Here is a 15,218-nt window from a genome sequence, read left to right on the forward strand (position 1 = left end):
AGAAAGATTGGAAACAGACCAAATGTCCATCATTTGAGACGCCCGGATAAGCTATGACACTTTCGCCTAGTGGAATAATGAGCCACTGCGGAAAAGAATGAGGCCCCTCTTTACCCAAGAAGTGGATTTTGAAAACCCCTAGTCAGTCTCTTAACTCCTGATCAATAACTAATGCCTTCCCTTCTCACCGAAGAAAGTCTAAAGTTCTTAAGGGTGGTGTATAAAGTTTTCTGCAATCTGGCCCGCTTCAAACGACTTTCACCACTGCTTACCCCGTGTCACTTCCCAGCCTCAAATAGGCTGGGCAGCTCCTGCTTCAGGCCTAATCACCTGCTGTCCCTCTGCTCCATGCTCTGCCTCAGACCAGTGCTCTCCTCCTCTGGGTCCATGCACAAATGTCACCCTCTTGTTGAGGCCTTTCCTGACCTTTCAATTTACAATTGCAACTCCCCATTTCCAGTTCTCACCTTATTTTCTCAGTAGCAGCTATTGAATATAAATGTATACATTCATTGTGTATCTCAGGAAGATGACCAAGAACATGAGGCCAGTGGTTGCCTCTGGAGAAAACTATTGGGGGGAAGCAGAGTAAGATGAAAAAGTTATCCTTTTTCTTTTTTTCCTCTCCTATTTGCATTAAAAATTAATAACATCAGGAGTTCCCGTCATGGTGCAGCAGAGATGAATCCGACAAGGATCCATGAGGTTGCAGGTTGGATCCCTGGCCTCGCTCAGTGGGTTGAGGATCCGGCGTTGCCGTGAGCTGTGGTGTAGGTCACAGACGCGGCTCGGATTTGGTGTTGCTGTGGCTCTGGCATAGGCTGGCAGCAACAGCTCTGATTGGACCCTTAGCCCGGGAACCTCCATATGCTGCAGGTGCAGCCCTAAAAAGACAAAAGACAAAAAATAACATCAGAGAGTCTGCAAGTTTGTGGCGCAAACGTGTACTGAGCACCTGTCCTATGCTAGTCGGTGATGGTCCTTAACTGCAGATAGGACACTTACCCAAGGACTCCAGGTGGTAGTTTAGTAGAGAGAGAAACTACACAAATTGGCCTGACCTGGTAAAAGCAGAGGGGAAGCCTCAGGCAGGCGGAAAGCACATCCCAAGACATGCAGACTTGGCAGAACCCTGCAGGGCCCTCAGAGTGCCAGGGATGGGCATGTGGACAGTGGGCAGTGAAGATTAGAGAAAAGAGGCAGAAAAATAAGGCAGCCTGCAGAAAGCATCTGATGCTGGGCTAAGGACTTTGGCCATTAGCCGAGGAGTGGGAGGCACTGCAAGTCCTCATCCAAGAAATGATGAGCTGAAATCCGAAATGACCCCCTGAAGATCCTTTTCCTATAAGAATCAGGGATTCGCTAGGCCAGAGGTAACAAACTGGTGACCTGCAGATACTTGCTTTGCTTGAGATTTTTTTTTTTTTTTTTTACAGTTGCCAGCACAAGCCAGTTGGAGCAACCAGAATGCAGCAGGAAAACCAGCAGTGTGTTTTAATGCTAAACAGACACTCTGTGACTCAGTAATTCCGCTCCTAGAAACATACCCAACAAAAATACATCTGTTGCAGCCAGTGAAGCTGGCTGTGCCCTTTTCCCCATGGGGGCCCCGTGTGGATGGCTGCAAACAGCAGCCTCCTTAGTAGCATGTGTACCCTGTTGCCTCTGTGGGTTGCCCTAGGGGATCTTGGAGAAAGTCCTTTCCAGTGGACGTTCCTGTCTGGCATGCTGTCCCCAGTCCGGGTTCCAGATGGGTATGCCGGTGCCTTTTCGAAAGCCCCAGGGCCCAGTGGCCAGAGAACACCCGGGCCCAGTCATCATGGCCACCTGCACCCAGCAGCAGAACAAGGAGCATGTGACCGAGGCCCAGCACAGAGCCAGGTTCAAGTTCCCTGGCTGCCAGAAGATCTGTACCTCCAAGAAGTGGAGATTATGTAATGTGGATGAATTTGAAAACATAGTGGCAGAAAAGCAGCTCATCCCCGGTGGCTGTGGGGTCAAATACATCCCTGATTGTGGCCCTCTGGACAAATGACAGGCCCTCCACTCATGAGAGCCTTGGCGCTGTCCCCTCTTGACTCAGGCACAACAATAAATCCTACTTTCCTGTCAAAAAAAAAGAGCTTACCCCTGTTCACCAGAAGACATGAAGTAGAATATTCACAGCTGAACTATTTAACAGGCCCAAATGGGCAGCAACTGAAATGCCCACCATCAGGAGAATGGATAAATGGAAAGCTATCAGCAATGAGAAATAGCTGTTGGGAGTTCCCATCATGGCTCAGTGGAAATGAACCTGACCAGGCTCCGTGAGGATGCATGTCTGATTCCTGGCCTCACTCAGTGGATTAAGGAGCCGTGAGCTGTGGTGTAGGTCGAAGGTGTGGCTTGGATCCCGTGTTGCTGTGGCTCTGGTGTAGGCCGGCAGCTGCAGCCCCGATTCGACCCCTAGCCTGGGAACTTCCATATGCCGTGGGTGCAGGCCTATAAGAAGACAAAAAAAGAAAAAAGAAAGACCTGTCTGAAATTCCACATAAGATGTGCCCTCACCAGCACAATGTTGCAAGAAAGGCGTCAGTACCCAACGCTGTGTGATCTCATTTGTACATTCCATTTTTTATTTTTATTTATTTATTTATTTATTTATTTTGTCTTTTTGTCTTTCCTAGAGCCGCACCCACGGCATATGGAGAGGTTCCCAGGCTAGGGGTCTAATCGGAGCTGTAGCCGCCTTAACCCACTGAGCAAGGCAGGGGATCGAGCCCACAACCTCATGGTTCCTAGTCGGATTAGATAACCACTGAGCCACAACGGGAACTCCTCATTTGTACACTTTAGAGAGCAGGTGAATGGAAGCTAGTGTGTCAGATGTCAGTACGGTAGTGGGCGATGGGGGGGGGGGCTCGTGATTGGAAGAGAGCAGTAGAGGACTTTAGGGAGCTGGCCGTCTTCTATTTCAGTTTTTTTTTCCTATTAAAATAATTATATTGGGGGAGTTCCTGTTCCTTTTAAACTGCTGTTCTTCTCAGTAGTTTAAGAGCCCGACTAGTATCCATGAAGATGCGGGTTCAATCCCTGGCTTCCCTCAGTGGGTTAAGGATCAGGTGTTGCCACAAGCTGCAGTGTAGGTCACAGATGCGGCTTGGATGCAGCATTGCCATGGCCGTGCTGTAGGCCGACAGCTGCTGCTCCAACTTGACCCCTTGCTTGGGAACTTAAATAAGCTGCATGTGTGGCCCTGAAAAAAACAAAAAAAAAGTTATATTGAAGTATAGTTGATTTGCAATATTGTGCACGTTTCAAGTACAGCAAAGTGAATCTGTCATACATATATCCATTCTTTTTTCAGATTCTTTTACTATACAGGTTATTACAGAGTACTGAGTAGATTTCCCTGTGCTATAGGGTAGGTCTTTGTTATTTATTTTATATACAGTAGTGTGTATATGTTAATCCTAACCTCCTAATTTAGTCACCCCCCCCCATGTTTCCCCTTTGGTAACCATAAGTTTTATTTATTTATTTATTTATTTATTTATTTATTTGTCTTTTTGCCTTTTCTAGGGCTGCTACCTCGGCATATGGAGATTCCCAGACTAGGGGTCGAATCGGAGCTGTGGCCGCCGGCCTACACCAGAGCCACAGCAACTCGGGTTCCGAGCCGCGTCTGCAACCTACACCACAGCTCACGGCAACGCCAGATCCTTGACCCACTGAGCAAGGGCAGGGACCGAACCCACAACCTCATGGTTCCTAGTCGGATTGATTAACCGCTGAGCCACGACAGGAACTCCAGGAATGAGTTTTGCTAAAAGCAAATTGCTGCGTGCATGTGGTGTATGGTGCATATGATCTCTTCAGAGATTGTTCTGGTACTTTATGGGTGCAGTTAACAAGCCATTATTCATTTGGCCCTTGGCAGTGTGACAGGTTCCTTGTGATATAGAGCCATTATTTATTAATTAAAAACCATCTCTGTGCTTTTATGATTACCTGTAAGACCGTGGAAAGCTGGCCCCGCTTGGTATCAAACTTAAATACACACCATCATAGGCACAAAAAATAGGCAGGGCATGTTCCAAAGTGGGAATCTTGGCGCTCCCCTGTGGTGCAAGGGAATTGGCGGCATATCGCGAGCCCTGGGATGCAGGTTCAATCCCTGGAAGGGCACAGTGGTTAAGGCTCTGGCGTTTCTGCAAGCCGTGGCATAGGCTGCAGATGTGGCTCAGATCCCGGTGCTGTCGTGGCTGTGGTGTAGACCTCAGCTACAGCTCTGATTGGACCGCTGGCCCAGGAACTTCCACGTGCCTCAGGTGCAGCTGTAAAAAGAAGAAAAATAAAAGGTAACCAGATGCCTTGACAAGGTGACAGAGTCTTGAAGGAAAAGGGTCATAACACAGAACATGCTCGAAGCACGCTGAATGGGGCTGCTGTAGATGGGATATTCGGAGAGGGCCGCAGGGAAGGGAAGGGTGAGTTGACCTTCGCCTCTCGGGAGATCTGGGGAGAAGCCTCTGGACAGACACAGCTCCTACCAACACCGGTGTACTGGAGGGAGGGAGGGAGGTCCGTTGTTAGAGAGGAATGCAGTGGCCAGGATGTTGAGGGCACGGCTGAGCGGCTGGCATGGGACTGATGTCATCGACGGGAACTCCCAGCGGAGGTCTGGCTGGGACGTTGGGATGTGAGGCCTGGTCGCCGGTAGGGGGCGCAGGAGAGCGGGGGAGACGTTTTCGAGCTGTCGAGGCAGCCCTGTGGGGGTGGAGGTCAGTGGCGGGATGATGTGTCAGGTGGAGAGACGGTGGGATGCATTTTGACGGGGAGAACTGACAGGAGGCCTCAGTGAACTGGATGCGAAGGAGAGAAGAGAGACTTTTTGGCTGGGAGTAACAGAAACCCCACCGATGTAAATATTAAGAAAATGGCTTCTCTCCCAGCACCGAATGTTCCAGACTGGACGTGGTCGGCCGCGTCCTGTGTTATCACAGTCTCCGGTTCTTCTCTGCCTGTTTTTGTTCCTCCTTCTGAGTTGGTGTCATCCTCAGTCTGGAAGTGCAGTTCCAGATGTCACATCAGATTTCCAGGGTCCAGGAAGAGAAAAGTCTCTTCCCAGAAGCCCTCGCTCGACTGCGTGTGTTATGGTCAGACTTGGGTCACGGGCAAGGGAGGGGTGGGATCCTCTTGGACCAAATCAAGCGCAGCCCTGGAGTTGGGGGGAGGGCCAGGATCGGAGGGAGTGGGAGGCCTGAACAAAATCGTGGCTCTGAGGAAAGACAAAGAGGGGGCCGGGCTGGCTGTGTGGATGGGGGACATAGGGGTGTTGGGGACACGGGGTGTGAGGGGAAGCAGGTGGGTGTGGTATTGACACGCTGAGTTTCAAGGGCTTGGGGAAGGTCCAGTGTCCCGCAGGCTGTTGAAGCTACAGGTCTGGCATTCGCAGAAGGATGTAGCTGAGAGAAGAGCTGTGCTGTGAAGGCTGGAACCACGGGATGGGGACCCTCAGACAGGAATTGGAAAGTGTCTCCCACGCTGCCAACTGAGGATGTCACCAGTTGTACAGATGGAGCAGTTTCAGTGAGCAGAAGGGAGGAAAGCAGATGCAGGCTATCAGTTAGGAGGGAAGGCGAGAGTGGAAAAAACAGCTCCCGACCCCACTGTGCTGTGCTGTCCTGTCTTGTGTCCTGAGAAGCCCAGTCTCTGGGCCAGTTTGTCCACGTGGTGAAGATGGAAATAAACCAGGGTGGGTGTGAGGCAAGCCTGTGAGCAAGAGAAGGCACAAGGGAAGGTGATGGTCAGAATACTTGAATGCCCGCTATTCACCACGTTGCTGGATTTCCAAGCTGCTCTGGAAGGATGAGATGCTAGAGATACAGGCAAGGGCAGAGATACAGGCCCTGGGAACAGGAGCCCTCGAGGACCATGCTGCTGAAAGAGCTGGCAGGAAAGGCCCGAACACAAAGAGCCCAAGGGTGACCACCAGGCAGAGACCTAGCCGTGCAGTGTATGTTTCTGGCTTGCCTGCAGACTTTGTGCATACGTGACACTAGAAATACTTGTTACTAGGTAAGGTCATCTGGATTATTTTGGGATGAGCTTTCCTTTCTAGTAGTCCTATAGTACTGACTGTTATTTTATTTTTATTTATTTATTTATTTATTTATTGTCTTTTTGCCTTTTCTAGGGCCGCTTCTCACGGCATATGGAGATTCCCAGGCTAGGGGTCCAATCGGAGCTGTAGCCACCGGCCTACACCAGAGCTACAGCAACGTGGGATCCAAGCCACGTCTGTGACCTACATCACAGCTCACGGCAACGCTGGATCCTTAACCCGCTGAGCGAGGCCAGGGATTGAACCCGCAATCTCATGGTTCCTAGTCGGATTTGTTAACCACTGAGCCACGATGGGAACTCCCTGATTGTTATTTTAGAAGAACACAAAGCCAGCTGGAAATTGGTCACATTAATCTTTCCTACTCCCCAGTGAAGTCTGGCTTTCCAAATATGGAAAGGAAGTGTCTTAATCTCTTCCAGCTGCTATAACAAAAATGCCATAGACTGGTGGCTTTTAAACAACAGAAATGTATTTCTCAGCATTCTGGAGGTTTTTTAAAGCCCAAGATCAAGGTGCTGGCAGAGTCTCTGTCAGGTGATAACCTGCTTCTTAGTTCATAGAGAGTGTCTTCCAGCTGTGTCCTCAGGTGGTAGAAGGGGGAAGACAGCTCCCTGGGTTTTTTGGTTTTTTTTTTTTTTGTTTTGTTTTTTTTTTTTGCTTTTTAAGGCCGCACTCATGGTATATGGAGGTTCCCAGGCTGGGAGTCGAATCAGAGCTACAGCTGGCGGCCTACACCACAGGCACAGCAACATAGGATCTGAGCTGTGTCTTCGACCTACACCACAGCTCAAGGCAACACCAGATCCTTAACCCACTGAGCGAGGCCAGGTATCGAACTGCATCCTCGTGGACACTAGTCAGGTGTTTTTAACCACTGAGCTATGACTGGAACTCCTCCCTGGGGTCTTCTTCACAAGAGCGCTCATTCCAATCATGAGGGCCCCACGCCTGATGGCCTGATGACCTAATCACCTCTCAAGAGGCCTCACCTCCTAACACCATCACCCTGAGGACTGGGTTTCAACTTTTGGATTTTTGAGGTGCACAAACATCCCACCTACGGCAGGAACACTCCGTGCATCTCTTCCAGGTTGCTTGGCTTCTGTGGCTTCGAATAGGCAGCCACTTTGTCATGTTGAGGCTTGAGCAGAAAACCCTCTACTCCATTGTGAAGGAGCACGTGTTCCACCTGACTCTTGAAATCTCATGGCAGTGTTCCGTTTTACTCAGCTTGTGTGAACTGTAAAAGCAGAGGCAATGGTGTAGACGTGTTCCGCTGACACGGTTTGAGGGTTGCCCCAGTCGTAAACCTACATGAGGAAGCTGTCTCAGGTTTGGTGAGATGTTGCCTCACATCTGTCTGTGATTTGGAGTGTTGGCCAGAATAACCATTAACAGAAAAGAATGGGTTAAGGATCCTGTGTTTCCACTGCTGTGGCTCAGGTCACTGCTGTGGCTCAGGTTCCACCCCTGGCCCTGGGAACTTCTGCATGCTGCAGGTGCAGCCTAACTAAATAACTAAATAAAAGGGGAGGAGGGGAAGAAACAAATGGGTTTTTTTGTTTGTTTGTTTGTCTTTTTAGGGCCACACCCATGGCATTATAGAGGTTCCCAGGCTAGAAGTCGAATCAGAGCTGCAGCTGCTGGCCTATACCACAGCCACAGCAACTCGGGATCTGAGCCACATCTGCAGCCTACACCTCAGCTCACAGCCACACTGGATCCTTAACCCACTGAGTGAGGCCAGGGGTTGAACCCACATCCTCATGGGTACCCGTCGGATTCGTTTCCACTGCGCCACAATGGGAACTCCTCAAATGTTTTCTTAATGCTACTTTAAAATTTTCAAATAGAAAAAGGTTTCTTTCTGAATCCTTTCTTAGATTGTAACTGATGCTTTGTAATGTATGAAGGGTCCCTTTGGTGTAATTTTCATTGAGGAAAAAATGGGAAGAGAGAGACCATAATGTGACATTTCATTATAGTTAAGTGACACAGAATGCAGTTCTCATCTGAATAGCTTCTCAGTTTCCTTTCCATTCAGAGAAACCAGATCCAGTATAGCTGGAAAAAAAAAAAGATGTCTTAGATATTGCCTCCTGCTCTTTGAGCCTAACTATAATCCAGTTTTATTTTGTGACTTATGATCTTTATGGTCACATCATTTGCCATCATCTTCCTGTCGCCTGTATTGACCACATGCGCATGTCACACAATGCTCTTTGCTCCTTTCAGTGGCACTCGGCTATGTGATCAGCTCAGCCTATCACTCTGTGTATGAAATACCGTAAATTTAGGTTTGATCTAAACAGAGATTTGCTATCACCAAAAGGTACCTATCCCGTCAGCTGGGCCAGCAAAGTTATTGTTGCCATTAACAGTCCTAAGCGGAATGAGTCATCTCAGACTTACAGACTCGTCGAGGTTACTTGTGTGCTTGTCTTGTAAACCCTCAAAGTCTTGGTGAAACTTGATGTGGGACATTCCACCTCGCACCTCGGAGCCAACCTAAGGGAAAAGAGAATTATCACTTTTTTTTTGTCTTTTGTCTTTGTTGTTGTTGTTGTTGTTGTTGCTGTTTCTTGGGCCGCACCTGCGGCATATGGAGGTTCCCAGGCTAGGGGTCTAATCGGAGCTGTAGCCACTGGCCTACGCCAGAGCCACAGCAACGCGGGATCCGAGCCGCGTCTGCAACCTACACCACAGCTCACGGCAACGCCGGATCGTTAACCCACTGAGCAAGGGCAGGGACCGAACCCGCAACCTCATGGTTCCTAGTCGGATTCGTTAACCACTGCGCCACGACGGGAACTCCCCTATTTTTTTTTTTTTTAATGCCTGCATCCATGGCAAATGGAAGTTCCCAGGCTAAGGACTGAATCCAAGCTGCAGCTTAGCCCTGTGCTGCCCCTGTGACAAAGCCAGATCTTTAACCCATTGTGCCAGGCTGGGGATTGAACCTCCACATCCGCAGTAACCTGAGCCACTGCAGTCATGTTCTTAACCCACTACGCCACGTCGGGAACTCTAAAAATTGCCTCTTCTGGTGTAGTGCTAGTGAGCTCACAACTGTGGGGGGATCAGACAGCTGCCCTTTTCTCTTTTTCTTTGGGAATTTCTAACACAGACCCGTTAATCAACCTAGTGTATTATCCCATGGGCATGAGATGAAAAAAATGAAGTCTATTAAGTCCTTCTTTAGTCTTTGTATGCTCAAACCCCATATTAGATCAAATCTCCCTGTACTTAAGAGCATCTTACACTATGTTTTTGAAAATTTTTTTTTCTTTTTGGCCACACCCGAAACATGTGGATGTGTCCAGCCAGGGATTGAACCCACACCTGCAACAACATGTGCTGCAACGGTGGCAATGCTGGGTCTTTAACCTACTGAGCCATGGAGGAAATCCCATGTTCTTTGTTTTTTTGTTGTTGTTATTTTTTGTTTTTTCCTTTTTCTATTTAGGGCCTCACCTGAGGTATATGGAAGTTCCCAGGCTAGGGGTCGAATCGGAGCTACGGCTGCCGACCTACACCACAGCCACAGCAACATGGGATCCGAGCAGCGTCTGTGACCTACACCACAGCTCATGGCAACCCTGGATCATTAACCCACTGAGCAAGGGCAGGGACCGAACCCGCAACCTCATGGTTCCTAGTCGGATTTGTTAACCACTGCGCCATGACGGGAACTCCCCTTTTTCTTTTTCTTTTCTTTCTTTCTTTTTTTTTTTTTTTGTCTTTTTGTCTTTTGAGGGCAGCACCCACGGCGTATGGAGGTTCCCAGGCTAGGGGTCTAATTGGAGCTGTTGCTGCCAGCCTACACCAGAGCCACAGCAACACCAGATCCGTGCTGCATCTGTGACCTACACCACAGCTCACGGCAACGCTGGATCCTTAGCCCACTGAGCAAGGCCAGGAATGGAACCTGCAACTTCGTGGTTCCTAGTTGGACTTGTTTCCACTGCGCCATGATGGGAACTCGGACTGGGGACTTTTGTTTCATCATTATATTATACCCTGCAGTTAGTAAAGTATCCGACACACAGAAGCCTTTAATAACTTTAACATTTAAAAAATTTTTGAATTGTAGTTTAAAAAATTGCATAAAACTCACTTTAAGTGTAAAATTCAATGACTCAGTGAATCTATGCAGTTGTGCAGTTATCACTATAATCCCATTTTGTTTTCTTGGCTTTTTTCCCCTTTTTTGGCTGCACCACAGCATATGGAGTTATCGGGCCAGGGATCAGATCTGAGCTGCAGCTGTGACCTACACCACAGCTGCAGCAACACAGGATTCTTAATGCACTGCGCTGTCTGCTGTCTGGGGATCGAATCTGCATCCCAGTGCTTCAGAGATGCCTCTGATCCCTTTATGCCACAGCAGGAACTCCCACAATCCAGTTTTACAACCTGTAAACCACCTGGAAAAAAAAAAAAAAAACCCTCCTGTCCATTTTCAGCCAGTCTTTTTTTTTTTTTGTCTTTTTGCTATTTCTGTGGGCCGCTCCCGCGGCATATGGAGGTTCCCAGGCTAGGGGTTGAATCGGAGCTGTAGCCACCGGCCTACACCAGAGCCACAGCAACGCAGGATCCGAGCTGCGTCTGCAACCTACACCACAGCTCACGGCAACACCGGATCGTTAACCCACTGAGCAAGGGCAGGGACCGAACCCGTAACCTCATGGTTCCTAGTCGGATTTGTTAACCACTGCGCCACGACGGGAACTCCTCAGCCAGTCTTTTTTTATCTATTTATTTATTTTTTTTGTCTTTTGTCTTTTTAGGGCTGCACTTTCGGCATATGGAGGTTCCCAGGTTAGGGGTCCAATCGAAGCTGTTGCTGCTCGTCTACACCAGAGCCACAGCAACACCAGATTGGAGCCATGTCTGCGACCTACACCACAGCTCATGGCAATGCCGGATCCTTAACCCACTGAGCAAGGCCAGGGATCGAACTTGCAACCTCATGGTTCCTAGTCAGATTTGTTTCCACTGCAGCAAGACGGGAACTCCTCAGCCAGTCTTGAACACATCCTCAGCTCCAGGGAGATCAACTTTCTGATACTATAGTTTAAATTCATCTGTTCCTTAAGAGAATGAAAAGCTAAGCCACAGATTGGGAAAAAATATTTGCAAAGGATATAGCAGATAAATGACTTGTATCCAGAATGAACTCAAAACTTTAAACCAAGAAAATAACCCAGTAAAAAAAGAGGCCAAAATATTTGAACAGATATTTCATCAAGGAAGATACAGGAATGACAAATAAGCACATGAAAACCTGCTCAATATCAGTAGTCATTAGGGAAATGCAAATATAGCCCAAAAAACTATTATGTGGTACAACTATACACCTATTAGAATGACTACAATTGAAAAGATTTACCATGCCAACAGTGGAATACTACTCAGCCATAAAAAAGAACAAAATAATGCCATTTGCAGCAATGTGGATGCGACTAGAGATTCTCTCCCGAAGTGAAGTCAGAAAGAGAAAGACAAATACTGTGTGATACCACCTATATGTGGAATCTGAACTATGGCACAGATGAATCTATCTGTAGAACAGAAACAGACTCTCAGACAGAGAGAGCAGACTTGTGATTGCCGGGAGGGGGGAGGACGTGGGATGGATGGGGAGTTTGGGGTTAATAGATGCAAACTATTGCATTTAGAATGGCTAAGCAAAGAGGCCCCACTGCATAGCACAGGGAACTATATCCAATCTCTTGGAATAGACCATGAAAGATGATAGTATGAGAAAAAAAAAGTGACTGGGTCACTTTGCTGTACTGCAGAAGCTGACAAAACATTGTATATCAACTAGTATAAAACTTTTTACAAAAAGGAAAACAAATTAGGAGTTAAAAAATAAGTGTTTCTTCTATAAAGAAGTAATTATAAGTGAATAAATAAGTAAATAGTGACACAGTGATTAAAAAAAAAAGTCTGACCATGCCAAGTGTTGGCAAGGATGTAGGGGAACTGGACTTAAATTCTTCTGAACTGTCAATGTAATAAAAGACAAAGCGAGGCTATGGAAATGTTCCAGATTGCAGGAAGTCAAGGAGACATGGTAATGAAATGCAGTGCCTAACCTTGGACTAGATCTTGTACTGGTGGGAAAATGTTAACAGAGGACATTATTTGGTCAACAGACAAAACTGGAACGCAAATGGCAGAGTAGAGAAAAGTGTTGGATCAATGTTAACTTCACGGAAATTGATAAATGTACTGTGATTATGTAAAAGAATATTTTTCCTGCAATTTCCTTCATGGCACAGCGGAAATGAATCTGACTGGGAACCATGTGGTTGCACGTTTGATCCTTGGCCTCACTCAGTGGGTTAAGGATCTGGTGTTGCCGTGAGCTGTGGTGTTGGTTGCAGATGTGGCTCAGATCTGATGTGGCTGTGGCCGGCAGCTGCAGCTCTGATTTGACCCCTAGCCTGGGAACGTCCATAAGGTGTGGGTGCAGCCCTAAAAAGCAACAACAACAGCAACAAAAAGAATATTCCTCATGATATATTGAAAGAGATAAAGCAAATGGGCTAGAATGTTAAAGTAGGTGAATATAAATAAAGGGTATTGGGTATTCTTGACACCATTTTTATTTTTTGTAACCTTTCTCAGTTTGAAATTATTTTACTTTTATTTTTATTTTTTAAGGCCACCCCTTCCATTGTGGCATATGGAAGTTCCCAGGTGAGGGGTTGAATCAGAGCTGCAGCTGCCAGCCTACACCACAGACACAAAAATGCCAGATCCAAACCATGTCTGCAACCTACACCACAGCTCACGGCAAGGCCGGATCCTTAATCCACTGAGTGACGCCAGGGATAGAACCTGCATCCTCATGGACACTATGTCGAGTTCTTAACCTGCTGAGCCACAACAGGAACTCCTAAAATAATTTTTAAAAAAAGAAAATCTAACAATAGCTTTATTTAGAAACAGATTTCTGGACATAGTAAAAGCCTGTGAAAATTTGAGGTCTAAATGAAATGTATTGCACTAATAACAGTGAGAAGATTGGACAATGGAGTTCTCCTCCTACAATGGAGTTCCCGTCATGGCTCAGTGGCAACGAATCTGACTAGCATCCATGAGGATGCAGGTTCAGTCCCTGGCCTCACTCAGTGGGTTAAGGATCCATGGTTGCCATGAGCTATGATATAGGTCTCAGACACAACTTGGATCCCACGTTGCTGTGGCTGTGGTGTAGGCCAGTGGCTACAGCTCCGATTGGACCCCTAGCCTGGGAACCTCCATATGCCTTGGGTGAGGCCCTAAAAATACAAAACAAAACAAAACAAAAACAATGAGAAGATTGATTTTTAACCTACCAAGTTTTTTGTAAATTGAGGTGAAATTCACATGACATGCAACGAACCAAGGTAAAGCATACAGTCCAGTGGCATTTTGTACATTCACAGTGCTCTTGATTACCATCTAGCAACATTAACTTCCCTGCCTTTAAAGATAATTCCACATTTGCTTTAAAAATTGTGCATAAATGCTTTTTTAAAAAAACAATTAAACAAGTTTAACAAGAAAAAGAGAAAAACAGCTCATGTTACACAATCTGGAATTCTGGGGCAATCTCGCTTTCACCTTGCATTTCAGTATCGCCTTCTGGGTCTGTGTCCAGAGAAGACTCTGCCTCCTGTGGGTGACCCACTCAGTTCTGCACTTGTCTCTGATCCCTGCTGACATTCCTTTGAGTCTCTGCAGAGATTTGGTCTCTATCAGAGAACTCATTTCTCCAGTCTCAGTTGGGATTGATTTACATTTAACACAAGAGCCACTGATATACAGATTGCTAAGCCCATTCTCTGAAGTCCTATGAAGAGGAATTTTTATGTTATGTCAGAGGTTTGCCTGTTCTGAACAAGAAATTAGATGACGTACCCCCAATGGTGTTTGTATTTTCTTCCAGTCTTTCTCTGGACTAGAATCCAGTTGTAACATTATGGGATAGATTTTTTTTTTTGACCACGCCTATGGCATGCACAGGGATCGAACCCACAACCTCATGGTTCCTAGTCAGATTCATTTCCGCTGTGCCACAAGGGGAATTCCCAGATATATATTGATTCATACTGAGATGTTCTGATTTTGACACTTTCCTTCCATGTATTAATAGACAAATTCAGCTGCTAATTTTTAGTGCCCAAAGGGTGCAATAGGAGAGAGCTGAGTGTTCTGAGTTGCCTTTGCAGGCCCCTTGCTGTTGGTCATCTCCCCCACTGCTGCACAGTCAAGGCGAATACCCAGGGTTTTTGTCAAATTTTTGCCTCACTAGGAATCCATGCTCCTTCTCCTGGGGGATGTGTACTGCGGTGGGGTGAGGCAGGGGTGGGGAGCTGGCCGTACTTTCCCCCTGGGCCTGAAGGCAGAGTCGGGGTGGGAGTGGAGCCAGGAGGGTCTGCCATGCTTTTCACCAGGTGGTTTTACTTTCAAGTCTTTTAAACCTCTAGCGAGCACAGGAGCCAGTAGTCTGGCTACAGCTTTGGTTAGCCCAGCTGGACGAAGGAGGCTATGGAAGAGAACCAGGCTCCAAGACTGCCTTCTCTTTCAGTCGGCTCCACATCACCTACTGGCCAAGAAACCTTTCCATGGAAATGATTCAGTCTACTGTCATTGAGTAGTTTTGCTTCACGTGTTTTCTTTAATCAGAAATTTGGGAGTTCTCCTGGTGGCACAGTGGAAGCGAATCTGACTAGGAACTATGAAGTTGCAGGTTTGGTCCCTGGCCTCACTCAGTGGGTTAAGGATCTGGCATTGCGGTGAGCTGTGGTGTAGGTCACAGACGTGGCTGGGATCCCACATTGCTGTGGCTGTGGGGTAGGCCGGCAGCTGTAGATCTGATTGGACCCCCAGCCTGGGAACCTCCATATGCTGCGGGTGCAGCCCTAAAAAGCAAAAAAAAAAAAAAAAAAAAAAAAAATTCGTAGAATCCCAGGTCCTCAATTCATTTTGTTTGGGATTTAGTTCTCAGACGCCAACCATGGTAGAAGAGAGAGCCAACCACCTTTTGTTTTATCTACTACACATAAGCGTGAATTGTGATTCTTTTACTGTAAAGTAAAAGTTACTT

At 47.1% G+C, this 15,218-nt stretch overlaps 1 non-coding gene across 1 annotated transcript; it reads left to right on the forward strand.

Moving 5' to 3' along the window:
• Window positions 1-1,565: 1,565 nt before the first annotated feature.
• Window positions 1,566-1,699, forward strand: LOC125114361 (small nucleolar RNA SNORA70). Its single transcript, XR_007131774.1, has one exon. It is a non-coding gene; the product is annotated as a small nucleolar RNA SNORA70 (small nucleolar RNA).
• Window positions 1,700-15,218: the final 13,519 nt, after the last annotated feature.

Source organism: Phacochoerus africanus, chromosome 1, assembly GCF_016906955.1.
Source record: "Phacochoerus africanus isolate WHEZ1 chromosome 1, ROS_Pafr_v1, whole genome shotgun sequence".
In the NCBI taxonomy this organism is placed as follows: Eukaryota; Metazoa; Chordata; class Mammalia; order Artiodactyla; family Suidae; genus Phacochoerus; species Phacochoerus africanus.